The 11,979-nt window shown below is 46.1% G+C and overlaps 1 long non-coding RNA gene across 2 annotated transcripts in view; it reads right to left on the reverse strand.

The window, feature by feature from the left end:
• Nucleotides 1-11,979, reverse strand: part of LOC128830616 (uncharacterized) — a 44,972-nt gene extending 32,993 nt beyond the window's left edge. For both annotated transcript variants that reach the window (XR_008443615.1, XR_008443614.1), the window contains exon 1: nt 11,946-11,979. This is a non-coding gene — a long non-coding RNA (uncharacterized LOC128830616). The remainder of the gene's footprint in view (nt 1-11,945) is intronic.

The raw sequence follows: 11,979 nt of genomic DNA on the forward strand, positions 1-11,979 counted from the left end.
AACTAAGTTATCCCAGCCAGGGCTTTGTCAAGCCGGGCCTTAAAAACCTCTAAGGATGGCGATTCCACCACCTCCCTAGGTAACCCATTTCAGTGCTTCACCACCCTCCTAGTGAAATAGTGTTTCCTAATATCCAACCTAAACCTCCCCCACTGAAACTTGAGATCATTGCTCCTTGTTCTGTCATCTGCCACCACTGAGAACAGCCGAGCTCCATCCTCTTTGGAACCCCACTTTAGGTAGCTGAAGGCTGCTATTAAATCCGCCCTCACTCTTCTTTTCTGAAGACTAAACAAGCCCAGTTCCCTCAATCTCTCCTCCTAAGTCATGTGCCCCAGCCCCCTAATAATTTTCATTGCCCTGCTGTGGACTCTCTCCAATTTATCCACATCCTTTCTATAGTGGGGGCCCCAAAACTGGACGCAATACTCCAGATGTGGCCTCTCATGCCGAATAGAGGGGAATAATCACTTCCTTCAATCTGCTGGCAGTACTCCTACAAATACTCCTGCCAATATGCCATTAGTCTTCTTAGCAACAAAGGCACACTGTTGACTCATATACAGCTTCTTGTCCACTGTAATCCCTAGGTCCTTTTCTGCAGAACTGAGTCGGCCCCAGCCTGTAGCAGTGCATGGGATTCTTCCATCCTAAGTGAAGGGCTCTGCACTTGTCCTTGTTGAACCTTATCAGCTTTCTTTTGGCCCAACCCTCCAATTTGTCTAGGTCACTCTGGGCCCTATCCCTACCCTCCAGCATATCTACCTCTGCCCCCTGCTTAGTGTCAACTGTGAACTTGCTGAGGGGGCAATCCATCCCATCATCCAGATAATTAATAAAGATGTTGAACAAAACTGGCCCCAGGACCGACCCCTGGGGCACTTTGCTTGATACTGACTGCCAACTAGACATCGAGCCATTCATCACTACCCCTTGATCCCAACGATCTAGCCAGCTTTCTACCCACCTTATAGTCCATTAATCCAATCCTTACTTCTTTAACTTTCTGGCAAGAATATTGTGGGATACCTTATCAAAAGTTTTGCTAAAGTCAAGATATATCATGTCCACTGCTCTCCCCTCATCCACAGAGCCAGTTAGCTTATCATAGAAGGCAATCAGGTTGGTCAGGCATGACTTGCCCTTGGTAAATCCATGTTGACTGTTCCAGATCACCTTCCTCTCCTCCAAGTGCTTCAAAATGGATTCCTCGAGGACCTGCTCCATGATTTTTCTGGGGACTGAGGTGAGGCTGACCAGTCTGTAGTTCCCTGGATTCTCCTTCTTCCCTTCTTTAAAGATGAGCACTATATTTGCCTTTTTCCAATCGTCTAGGACCTCCCCTGATCACCACGAGTTTTCAAAGATAATGGCCAATGATCATTGCCCTGAGAGACAGGGCTGTGAATGGGAGACATTGCCCCCCTCTGCATGATCTGGCCAGGTAAAAGGGTTCAGAGGAGGGGGCAATGGCTTCAAACAGAAGGGAAGAAGATGGGGCTGACAGCCCCCCTTGCATCTAATCTCTTCCACATTCTGTCTGCCATCCATCTGCTCCCTCTCCCAACTGCCCATCCCACTACTCCTATCCCCCTTGGTCCAACTCCCAAACCTGCTCCCCTCTACTAATCCCTCCCCTACCACCCATCCCCATTTATACCCCTCCCCTGAAACTTCCCTTTCTTTGCCACAGCCCCAAACACCTCTTCCCATATTCTCCCCACACCTCCGCCCCTTCCTCTCGCCTCCCTTACCTGCACCATACTCATGCACTGATCCAAATCCCTCCCACACACACTCCCCCTCATTACTCTGACCCTTCCCCCATATTCCCTATGTTTGTACCAAAAATGTTATAGTAATCTGAAAATGTTATGAACAGCTCACATTAGGGGGTGCTGTGTATTAGGAACACCTGGACCAAATGACCAAGAAACTTGTTTCCTTTGATCACACTCAGTCCCATGTTCAGGAAACATGACTACATTATCCTAACTGCTTTCTAGAATCTTTCACATTCCCTCTATTTAATTAATGCCAATTTCCTTGTCAGTACTTCTAAATTAAATTGGAGTCTGCATGTGGATTTTAGAGAACTTTAAAATATCACTCTTTATCAGAATTTTTGGCCTCAGGGCAAAACTTCCAAGGGGAGCCCCTGCAGAAAGCAGGGAACATGCACACATTCTCTAAAAACTGCCATGGGTAGAGCTCAAACTCACAATACAGCTCAGGTTCAATGACCACACTGTGTAACCATGAACCACCCAGTGATGATATACTGCCTGGAAACATTCTTGATTCAACAAAGTCCCAGGTTTGCTGCATATCTGCATTTCATTCTACTAGGAGCATCAGTCTGACATACACCAACCTGGAATTACAAACTTTACCCTTCATAACTTTTTCAATATTGCTTCCCCAAAGGGCCAGTGGGTGCCATGCACTAGCTGAGATAAATCCCAAGTGACTGAAGTCAGTTTGGGGAAGATCAGCACCACAGTTTGACCCCTAGGTATGTGCACAAAAGGAGATGATTTTTTTAAATGCTGTTTTGGTGGGACTGTAACTTGATAATCCTTTGCTCAAATGACTCCAAACTTGGATCACTAGCGCTAGCCAGTACCCCTATGAGGCACAGCTAATTTCATGACAATCCAAGTCAGCGTATAGATTTTAGAACACTTAGAAAAGTCCACCTTTAGACAGAAAGTGGCACTCAACCTTAACTGCAGCAGACCTGCTGCTTTATTGTAATATTTAAAGAAATAAAAACAAAAGCAAGAGTAAACCTCCTCCTGCTGTCATATTTGCAAAATAGAATTACAAATAATTCTATTTCAGGATGTCAGCTGCACAATAATAAACAAAAAACAAAATATTGAAATACTGAAGTTGTATGTCTATAGCACATAAATAAATGCCCTGTTTAGAATAGTCCAGAGAGTGAGGTAATACAAAGTTTTCATATATTTAACCAATGGTCAAACCAAGATAGGATAGTTTTCATGTAGAAGATTAAATCATATATTACACAGTTAGTCATTTTTTTAATCTACTGGATCTGAGATGTAGTGTATTTAGATCTCAGTACACACTGGTAATGAATTCCAAAAAAATGCAATATACATTAGAGTTATTCATCAAAGTCCTTACATTTTTTATGAAATGTGTTTCTGACTGCCTCCTTAGCGGCCCTGGGGGTCCCTTCTGGTTTATGCCTTATGTTCCTAAGAGCTCATGCTTCAGGGCCTCAGCCAGACACCTGCAGGGTCAGGAAGGGCTTCCTTCTCTCCCCTAATGTATTCTGGTGCTGGGTTGTTTTGGGTTTTTTTTTTGGTCTCCTTCCTTGAAGCATCAGAAATGGCCATGGCTAGGGATGGAACACTGGACTGGGCCTTTGCTCTAAGATGATACTGAGAATTCTCTCTCAGGGGACTTGGCTTGGCTGGTTCTTGCTGACATGCACGGAGTCTAACTGATCACCATATGTGGGGTCAGGAAGGAATTTCCCCCCAGGTCACATTGGCAGTGACCTTGGGGGGAGGACGGGGACAGTTTTCGCCTTCCTCTGCAGCATGTGGTGCGGGTCACTTGCCAGGATCATCAGGGTATGTCTCACTTAATCAGTTCCCTGCCATTGCAGGGGCCTCAGGCATTGGTGCACCTCAATCTCTCCTATTCGCTATGGCACACAATATAATAGAGTCTCATGGGTTGTAATGCTGTGGTCTAATTTCAGTTTTTGGGGGTGGTATACGGATGGCTGGGTAGTGTTTAATGGTCTAAGATATGCAGGAGGTCAGACTGGATGATCTGGTGGTTCCTTCTGGCCCTAAACTCTATGATCTCCCTATCAAGAAAGTGGCGATTGAACTGGTTTAAATAGGAAACTATTGGGCCAGATCATCCCTGTCATGGTACAACTCATAGGAGGGATGGTGGGGGAGGAAATCTCTACAAACATTCCACCGTGTGTCTCTCCTTGCATTGCCCTGTCAGGGGGGTGAATTTGCCCCACTGCAAACCAGGCCAAGGGGCCCACCCAGAAATCATGCAGATCCCAGGGGATCCACTCCAGATTGTATTATTTTTAACCTGGAAAGGTCTCAGGACCAGTGGCGAAATGAAGTGTGTCCCTCAACCGTGCCCCCATTCAACATAGCCCATTCCCAGACCCATGTGGATCCCAGCCCCAAAGATGGATCTCTGTGGACGCCTGGAGTTGGATTGTAGAACAGAGATGCCTGACCTTCCTTCTGAACAAGAAGGGAGAGATCCATATGGAGGTTTCAAGGGAACAATCTTCCCTATTTGTTTTAGGTGCTAGGCATGAAGCTGATCCTGTCAAAAAACAAAAAAACCCACATCTTCCCGCAGTGCAGACCCTGTGGTTGCTAGTTCCACTGCAGTCTGATTCATGCAGGAGATAAGTTTGCCTGTTGCAGAGGGCCCCAAAGGGAAAAATGCAACCTTGTGTGCCAACACCCCACCACCAGAACTGACTCTCCCCATGCAAGGAGCCTCTGCCTCACCCTCCACAGGAGTCCTAGGAGCAGGGTGTGTTCCAGGACAGGTCTGGGGGAAGATCTGCTCTCTGGCAATTATACACCCCTGCAATGGCACAACTTTATGGCATCTGTCAGAGCTTTGACTCTACCACAAAGACGGTAGCAATTTTGGGCTGCTGTGTAAGACTGCCAAAGGGAAAGCACTCTATGTGTGTAGAGATTGGTATGCAGAACTTCTTATTGGCCAGCAGCCACAAAGGCTGCTTCTTGCTGGATAGAGCCCTGAACTTTAATTGCATCTTCTGCTTTGATGCTCTTAGATATTTTGATCCTGCAGCTAGTTACAAGAACACACATTCTGAAGCAGGATTGGTGGAATTAAATCTAACTTCACATCAGACTCTTTCTGTCTTGTGTAATCATAGAGCAGCCCTGAGGCTGTTTTTTTGTGAAGCTGTGTTTATTTTATGCAGTATGTAGAACAAGAAAATAAGATAGTGATTAGAACATAAATTATCTGTTTCCCAAGTACTCATTTTTCCGCTATGGTTTATTGCTCCTTTTAGACCCACCATTCTCAAGCAGGGATTTTTATGGTTCTTTTACTTAGAGCTGGTCACATTTTTTTGTTCAAAACTTTTTTTTATTTAACTTTTAATTTTTCTACAATTTATGTTTTTTTTAATTTCAAAACAAAAACTCGGGGGTCATTTCCCCCCTTTTCTCTCCCCCTTTTCCTTTTCCTCCTCCTCTTCTCCCCCTTTTCCATTTTGCCTCTGAAAAAGGAAGAAAAAATAAAAAATATTTTTTTATTTTAGGCCCGGGTCTTTTATTTATTTATTTAGGATTTGCATATTTGCCAAGCCAAGCAATAGCATTCTTAGTGGCCAAAGTGGAGCTGTCACTGCAGAATTTGGTTAGCAGGCACTCCTCGACAATGTGTATCATTGTTTGATCTGTGCCGCAGCTGCAGTGTGGATTTTCTCAAAGACCCCAATGGTGTTGGTTGGCTGCACAGAGGCCTTGCCCAGTTCAGAATCAGTTAAGAAGAGCCCATGGACGTGGCATGTCGAAGCTGGTGGGCAAGTAGTAGGGTCTGTGACAAGGAACTGATTGGTGGTTGCTGATAAGCACCAGTCTTCCCACCACAGGGATTCTGCTGTCATGTCCTAGTGTGGCAGTCTCGACCACAGTGGGTCGTGATAAAAGACCTGTAGCTGGTGGGCTAAAAAGGTCGTTGAACAAGGGCAAGCTTGGGTTGGCCCCTACCTACTCAAACAGCTTGCCAGCTGCAATCTCCCTCCTGATGTAAGGGGGAGCTATGTGGCTCAAAACTGGAAGCCATGAAAGAAGAGTCAGTTGGAGAGTTCCTATGATGATGCACATTGTTGAGTTGAGTTGCACGTCAACAAGTTTGGTACGTGCCGACTAACTCCGTACTGGCGTACACAGTACTCTGCTATTGAGTACAAGGTGGCAAGGGCTGAGGCCCTTAGGGTTGGAGCATCCGCTCCCCATGAAGAACCTGCCAGTTTGCTGAGAAAGTTGTTGCATGTCTTGACCTTCACTGCTATCATGCTCAGGTGGCTTTTGTATGTCACCATCAGTAACCCATGGTGGGAGGATTCTTGATATTTTAACAAGTTGACCCGTGTGCCATACTGTATCATACGCTGAGTGAGGTCAAGTAGTTAAAATATGGGTTACCATATCTAATAAATAAAAAAAGAGGACCCTCCACGGGCCCTTGCCCCGCCCATTTCCCCACCCCTGGCCCCGCCACAACTCCGCCCCTTCCACGCCCTAACTCCGCCCCTTCTCCCTCCCACTCCCAGCCACGGGGAAAGGGCTGCCCCAGCGCTACTGGCTTCAGGGTTTGCCGGGCAGCCCCCCCCAGACCCTGCGCCCCCGGCCAGCGCTTCCCCAGCGCAGCTGGAGCCCGGGAGGGGAAGCGCCCAGCCGGGGGTGCAGGGTCTGGAGGCTGCCCGGCAAACCGTGAAGCCGGTAGCGCTCGGGCTTTGGGCAGCCCCTATGCCTCCGGACCCTGCGCCCCCAGCCGGGCACTTCCCCTCCCAGGCTCCGGCGGCGCAGGGTCCGGAGGCACGGGGGCTGCCCAAAGCCGGTAGCGCTCGGGCAGCCTGGCTCTTAAACAGAGCCGAAGAGGAGCAGAGCCTCCAGCCGCGGCGGCTCTGCTCCTCCCCGACTCTTCGGCTCTGTTTAAGAGCCAGGCTGCCCGAGCGCTACCGGCTTTGGGCAGCCCCCGTGCCTCCGGACCCTGCGCCGCCGGAGCCTGGGAGGGGAAGTGCCCGGCTGGGGGCGCAGGGTCCGGAGGCACGGGGGCTGCCCGAAGCCGCTAGCGCTCGGGCAGCCCAGCTCTTAAACAGAGCCGAAGAGTTGGGGAGGAGCAGAGCCGCCATTTTCCCGGACATGTTCGGCTTTTTGGCAATTCCCCCCGGACGGGGGTTTGCTGCCGAAAAGCCGGACATGTCCGGGAAAAAGAGGACGTATGGTAACCCTAGGTCAAGCAAAATAGTGCCTGTTTTCAGGTTTCTTTGAAAACCATTTTTGATTAATGTAGTTACCGTAATCCAAAACTTGCCCTGAACCTTTCACAGTTCCAGAATTGGACTGTTATATAACACCAAGTCTGGCACTGCTGTTGGCTATGACAATGTCCTTCCAGAGTTCCTGAAACATCTTGGCCTATGCACCCACTCTTGGCTGGTTCAATTGTGCACAAGGGTCATCAATGAAGAAAGACTGCCAAAAAACTGGTGCATGTCAAAAATCATTGGCCTCCCAAAACCGGGTAAAGACCCAAACCAGGCATCAAGCTATAGCCCAATATCACTGCTTTCTGTGTGTCTTAAGGTTCTAGAGTGCTTAATATTATCACAAATAACATCAGAGGTGGAGAACATCTTGAATATTGAGCAAGCAGGCTTTCAACAAGGTCGAAGTACCTGCAACCAATTTTGAAAGAAAGAAAGAAAGAAAGAAAGAAAGAAAATTTCAAAAGGTTTCACAAGAAAATTCAAAATGATAAATTTTTCCTCATGAAATATAGTTACCATTTTCCAACCATCTTATACTTCAGATAAAAATATCCAGCCAATCTGCATGTTTTAAAAATGTGTATATGCTAAGCATTTAAAGGTGTCCTGAAAAGAAATGCCTCTTTCCCCTCTTATTAATTTACCAATTTCAAATATCAGGAATATAAAGTTTTGTCTACATTGTTTGCTGGAGGACTCCTTAGAGGACCAAAGAACTGAAGTGGGAGTTTCTGGACCCTCAGCTGAAAGAGATAGGGGAATCTGAATCTTTAATAAACAGAGCTTTTTTCCTATGTGTTTGTCAGGTGTTTAGGTGCTAACAAAATAACAAAAAAAACAAAGACTTTTATAAGGTTTGATTAAAAATCCATTCCACTCTCAACTGCTCAGGTTTCAGTCTCCTGTGAGTCCATAATCCCACTAGGCTGTCCTGACTCTCAACCTCCAGGGATACTGTCACCAAACAAACGTTGTCATTAATTGGTTGTTAGGAGGTCCAGTAGGAAATGCAGAAGGGAAAAACAAGGCAAGTAAAAATGAATTCAGTGATAGAATCAAGCAACATTAAACTAGGCACATTTGCAAAGGTCTCTGAGGTTACTGTAGCATTATGTATTCTCTTCCAGCTTTTCTGTGCTTGTCTTGCTAAGCTTCTCCATGGCTCTAAAGATCTCTATCAACTAACTCCCCTGAGCCTCTCCAGGCCTCTCCCTCAACTCTTTCTTCTCTTGCAGCTCCAGTTTTCTCAGCCCCTCCAATACTGTTTCAATCCTATGTCTCAGCTGCTCCAAAGAAAAGAAAATTAGCTTAGTAAATGTCTCTCGCTCAGCTATCCACTCAAAGATTTCTTTCTCAGCAACAATCACCCAAACACTTTATTTCCGCTCCCTGAGCTACCCTTGCACTTATTTATTAAAAAAAAAAAAAAAAAATCAAGGAATATATACAACTGAAAAAACTCCAAAACCTATTATCCAGGCATTCATTAGTTATTTCTTCATGCAATTATTTTTTTCTAAGCTTATTTTATTTAAAAAAAATACTATTCACATTGTCACCACTGCTTTTCTCAAATATAGTTTGGCTTGACCCTGAATGTGGTTGGTTTTTGTTGTTTTGTTCTTGTCATTCTCCTCCCCTAAAAAGACTTTTCAGAGAAGTGGATCAAATACAATCCAGTAGAAGTGGTGAGGCATTCCAGCACACTCCATGAGCAAGGTCCAGTTCCCAGTGGCCCCAATTCTGGAAAGACATTGCACATGTGAATAATGGGACTACTCACATGTGTGAAGTTACACATGCTTAAATCTTTGCAGAATCTGGGATTAGAGCCTAGTCTACATTAGAAAAGGTTTGCTATATAGCTGTAGCTATACAGGTAAACCCTCATAGTGTAAGTTTCAGAGTAGCAGCTGTGTTAGTCTGTATCAGCAAAAACAAGGAGGAGTCCTTGTGGCACCTTAGAGACTAACAAATTTATTTGGGCATAAGCTTTCGTGGGCTAGAATCCACTTCATCAGATGCATGGAGTGGAAAATACAGTAGGCAGGTATAGCTACACAGTACATGAAAAGATGGGAGTCGCCTTACCAAGTGGGGGGTCAGTGCTAACGAGACCATTCACACAGTTTATACGGACAGTCGTGCTTTTGTGGATATAGCTTATACTGGTTCCATGAATGAAATAAGCTGTACAGGCAAAAGCAGCTTTTTGCCAGTGTATCTGCATATACATAAGTGCCTTCGTTTTCAGTTTAAACCGATTTTTACTGAAAAAATCCCAGGTTTTCCAAAAAGTATTATTTGTTTTTTTCCGATTTTCACCCTACTTTTATATCATTCAAATATATACAAAATAACTTGTTTTATTAGGAAAATACAATATATGAGATATATGTATTACGATAATACACAAGTCTGTCTGTATATGCAAACCTGCCTGTTGAAGTAAGGCTATGTGTTAGTCTAGAAGATATACACAGTAAACAAACAGGCATGCACATACGCATGCTCTGAAGTGCATGCACATCTGAACATACTGATGAATCTCACTCCCACTACATACACACTTCAAACTGTCAGTAGATAATGGTTTAAAGATTTGACACACTAAAATGTCAAGAAAACAAAAATCTGTATCAGAATACGTTTCAGAACACAGGGAAGTATTCAAAAGTTTAAAAAAAACAAAAACAGGAGAAAAGGATGAAGTTGAGTGTATGCACTGCAAATGGTGTGGCCCAATTATTAAATGTAAATATTTATAGGCAAATAGTTCTAAGTCTACAACAGTAAACTGTTTATTCAAATGAAAAGCTTTATTTGGGGATTTGAGATGTATTGTTTTCTTAAACTCAGAGGTGGCATTGTGTTTTGAGTTCTGTTTTAGTTCTGCAGCAAACCACATTGAATTCCATTCATCAAAGCATTAATCTACAGAATACTTTTTCCCCATCCTTCCATCCCTCAAAATAAACCCTGATATTTACCCAGAAAAATTAATAGTTTTTTTGCACTGATTTTCACCTGTTTTTGTTGTTGTTGTTGTAATAAACACCGATAAATTCCTGGAAAAATTAAATAAAATAAAAATTGAAAATGATGGGCCCTACATATACACTAAGGTTTGGTCTACACTTAAAAATTAGATGGATCTAGCTGTGTCGCAAGTCCTGGCTGTGAAACATTTTGTGCCTTGAGCACAGCAATGAGGTCAATCAACCCCCTCCCGCCCCAGGGTAGATCCAGCTAGGTTGATGGAAGAATTCTTCCGTTGACCTAGCTACTGCCTTTTGGAAAGGTGCATTAACTACATCGATGGAAAAACCCCTTCCATTGATGTAGGAAGCGTCTATGCTATGGCACTACAGTGCCATAACTGTGCCACTTCAGTGGTTGTCATATAGACATGCTGTAGGACCACAGTGTAGATGCCTCCTACATTGACGGAAGGAGTTTTTACATCAATGTAGTTAATCCACCCCTCTGAGAGATGGTACCTAGGTCAATGGAAGAATTCTTCCGTCGACCTAGCTGCCTCTATGCCGGAGATTAGGTCGACCTAACTATGATCTCAGGGTGTCAAGTTTTTCACAGCCCTGAGCAATGTAGCTGGGTTGATCTAATGTAAGTGTAGACCAGGTCTCAGTGGGACAATGCATGCAGGGCCGTCCCTAGGGGATAGTGAATCGGGGCAACCGCTCCGGGCCCTGCGCTTTGGGGGGCCCCATGGCCAGCGCTGCATTGGCAGCGGGTGAACCGCTGGCTGGGCGAGGCTACCCCTAGCCCTACCTCTTCCACCTGAGGGAGAGCGTGCTGCTCACCCAAGGGAGAGCATGTGGCCTCCCCAGCCCCAGGAAGGCGGGCGGCGTGGCCCCAGCCCCTGGAGCCCAGCGGCACAGCCGAAGCGGGACCTGGGGATGGGCGGGAGCGGAGTGTGGGAAGGGTCACGCCTGGCTGTTTGGGGAGGCACCACCCACCCCAGCTTCCCCTATCCAACCCCTGTGCGGTTGGTCCCAGAAGTGACGTCACTTCTGCCCTGAGCCCCGCACTCCCCTAGGGACGGTCCTGAATGCATGAGGTGGATTTCTGAAATATGTGAAAATCAACAGTTTGTCATGTTAAGGTTGTGGCAGTGGCATGTGGAATAATAATAAGATCATTATTAATTTATTATAATTATATTATTATTATGGCATGTGGAAGGGGATGGGTTGATACAAACTACTTTTCACTAGTAACTGTGCTGTTAGGACTGGAGTAAACATTGGTTTGAAACTAAAATACCCCAACGCTCCAAGGATCATACGATTCCCATTGTTCCAGGGCAATAAAAGGCCATATATTTATATATAGAGAGAGAGAGAGTTTGTTTGATCTTTATAAATAAGTTTTGTGTTCGGCCTCTAGAGGTCCCCATAGCCTTATGAATGAGAAAGTACTAGGCAGATAGGAACGAACAGCACGCAGCTCAGTTTTGTTTGTATTTCCATTTCTCTGTTGGAACTTTGAAGCTCTCGTCTTCCAGTTTATCCAGGTTTTATTCAGTTGTGAGCAGGGCCGGCTTTAGAAAGAGGGGGCCTGATTCCTGGGGGTGGGGCTTGCCGCAAGCCCCGCCCCCAGGAATTGGGCCACGTTCCGGCCGGAGCTCCGGCCAGGGTCGCGGGGCTTGGGTCTGGCCCGGAGCCGAGCTGAGGGGGCCGGGCCGGAGCCGAGCCGGGTCAGAGCCACTGAGGCCGGGGGTGCTCAGCCGGGGCTGGGCCAGGCCGGCGCACTCGGCCAGAACTGGGGCCAGAGTGAGCTGCTTGGCCAGGGCAGGACTGGGCCGTGCTGCGCCTCCCCGGAGCCCTTCTCGCACCCCCCCGCCACCCCAGCTTACCTGGTGCTGCCTGCCCGCCCCTGCTTCTTTTCAG

The sequence above is a fragment of the Malaclemys terrapin genome, chromosome 1 (assembly GCF_027887155.1).
Source record: "Malaclemys terrapin pileata isolate rMalTer1 chromosome 1, rMalTer1.hap1, whole genome shotgun sequence".
In the NCBI taxonomy this organism is placed as follows: domain Eukaryota; kingdom Metazoa; phylum Chordata; order Testudines; family Emydidae; genus Malaclemys; species Malaclemys terrapin.